Source organism: Scylla paramamosain, chromosome 3 (assembly GCF_035594125.1).
Source record: "Scylla paramamosain isolate STU-SP2022 chromosome 3, ASM3559412v1, whole genome shotgun sequence".
In the NCBI taxonomy this organism is placed as follows: Eukaryota; Metazoa; Arthropoda; class Malacostraca; order Decapoda; family Portunidae; genus Scylla; species Scylla paramamosain.
In genome coordinates, this window is record NC_087153.1 from 2042501 (window position 1) to 2045000 (window position 2500).

General features: G+C 44.2%; 1 protein-coding gene across 6 annotated transcripts in view; it reads left to right on the forward strand.

Moving 5' to 3' along the window:
• The window catches only part of LOC135089167 (uncharacterized), a 203134-nt gene that overhangs the window by 58853 nt on the left and 141781 nt on the right, over positions 1-2500 (forward strand). The gene's annotated exons all lie outside the window — the stretch shown is intronic.

Here is a 2500-nt window from a genome sequence, read left to right on the forward strand (position 1 = left end):
AACTATCCATTTATTTATTCATATATTTACTCTGCTATTCATTTATGTATTCACCTATTCATCTACGTATTCATTCCTCTGCTTATCCATCTATCTCCGTTCGTTCCCTTCATTTCTATAGCTTACAATTGCCACCCATTTATTTACCACCTGTTTGGCGCATGATAGACTGGGAAGGTGCAAGGGGTGATGGAGTGACGGACAGCGTGACGGGCAGGGCAGGTGGCGTGACAGACACAGGTGGGGTGGCTGGCATGGTGACGCACACACACCTTTAGTGTCTCAGAAGCGTCACGCGGTTCGATACTGGCCTCCGCATTTTTGTGACGGTCGCTCTCTCTCTCTCTCTCTCTCTCTCTCTCTCTCTCTCTCTCTCTCTCTCTCTCTCTCTCTCTCTAACACACGCAAAGAGAGAGAGAGAGAGAGAGAGAGAGAGAGAGAGAGAGAGAGAGAGAGAGAGAGAGAGAGAGAGAGAGAGAGAGAGAGAGAGACGTTGAATATTAATGCTGCCAGCGATCAAGCCTGCAAAAATTAATACATTAGTAGAAATAAATAAATAATAAAAAGGTGAAGAAGAAAATATTACTTCAAAGGAATGGCGTATTAGAATCAAAGACTCTCTCTCTCTCTCTCTCTCTCTCTCTCTCTCTCTCTCTCTCTCTCTCTCTCTCTCTCTCTCTCTCTCTCTCTCTCTCTCTCTTCCATTCCTTATTCAGATCAAACCCTTCCTCTCTCTCTCTCTCTCTCTCTCTCTCTCTCTCTCTCTCTCTCTCTCTCTCTCTCTCTCTCTCTCTCTCTCTCTCTCTCTCTCTCTCTCTCTCTCTCTTCCCATCCCCTACCCTTCTCCACTTCTTCCTTTTTCCTTTCTCCTTTCTCTCTTTTCTTGCTCTTTCACGGAATACCTGAAATAGAAGGAAGGGAAGATAGCAAAGGAGAGAGAGAGAGAGAGAGAGAGAGAGAGAGAGAGAGAGAGAGAGAGAGAGAGAGAGAGAGAGAGAGAGAGAGAGAGAGAGAAGTATTGTAGGACAGGAAATTGCTTATGTAATGTGCAGGAGTGGCGAAGAGGGAAGAAGAGGAGGAGGAGGAGGAGGAGGAGGAGGAGGACGGTCAGATAACCGGTGATAGTGAAGAAGGTAAGAAGAAGGGAAGGGGGAAAGAAGGAAGGGGAGGTGGTATGTGGTCGCTGGTGTGGTTGATGGGTCCTTAACTCTCACTTCATCTCACTCACTCTCTCTCTCTCTCTCTCTCACTCACTCACTCACTCATTCACTCCCTCACTCCCTGATCTTTCCATTGTCTTCCTCTGCTTTTCCTCTCCTCTCTCGCCTCCCTTTTTGCTTCATTCTCCTCCGACCACTCCTCTTTCCTCTCTCTCTCTCTCTCTCTCTCTCTCTCTCTCTCTCTCTCTCTCTCTCTCTCTCTCTCTCTCTCTCTCTCTCTCTCTCTCTCTCTCTCTCTCTCTCTCTTGCATTTTCTTTGTTACAAGCGAGAGTCGAGCCGGCAAGAGAGAGAGAGAGAGAGAGAGAGAGAGAGAGAGAGAGAGAGAGAGAGAGAGAGAGAGAGAGAGAGAGACTGCGACTTTTCTAATACGGCATTCCTTTGATATGAAGCAATGTCGCTATTTCTCCTTGGTTCATTTGTTTATTTAATTCTTCACTCTCTCATTAACTTGCTTATTTTACGAGACAAATATGGGAGAGCGCCCTTAGGAAATTTTCACATGCACCAGGAAAAGAATGATGAGTGGTGGTAATTAACAACATCCTCTATAGACAAGTATGTTGAAGTGTTTTCCTCGTCGGATCTTCGAGTCTATATTTTTCCTGAAGCTATACAACATGAGGAGGTGCAAGCTTTGAGTGCGATTTAGGTCAGTGTTCAGGAACCTCTTGATGATTTGCCTGGTTCTCAAGAGCATTTTTCCTGTTAATGATGTGGGAATCTTATCAGTCTCCCACTAGAGCCGTAAAGTCACCCTCAAAAACCTGTGTCACTTCAGCTAAAGCCTTTTGAAAGTAGTAGAAGTGTGACGTAGTGTTTGAGAATGTGGTTCTCAAACCACGCCCGTGTTCATAAATGCTTTGCCCTCTCATCTCGACTGTTTTCAAAGGCCACTGAGATGATTGCCTGGGTTCTCAAGCGTGTTTCTTCTGTTGATAATGTAGAACTCCTGTTAATCTGCCACTGGAACAGAAAAAAAAAATACCCTTAAAAACCCGAGTGAATTCAAATAAAGCCTCTTGAAAGTAATTGAGGTGAGTACACAGAAGTATTTCAAAATGTGGTTCTTAGAAAGACACCACTCAGAGAAGAAGGAGGAGGAGGAGGAGGAGGAGGAGGAGAGGTAGGGTAGTTCACATCCTTGCCTTCAGCGTAATTATTTTAGTTAACTCAGATAAAATAATACAAGTCATACATCAGTCACCAGTCACAAAGTTAAGTATTTTTTTTTTGCCAGGTATATTGATCTAAAACACACAGATAAGTAGTGAAAATGTAA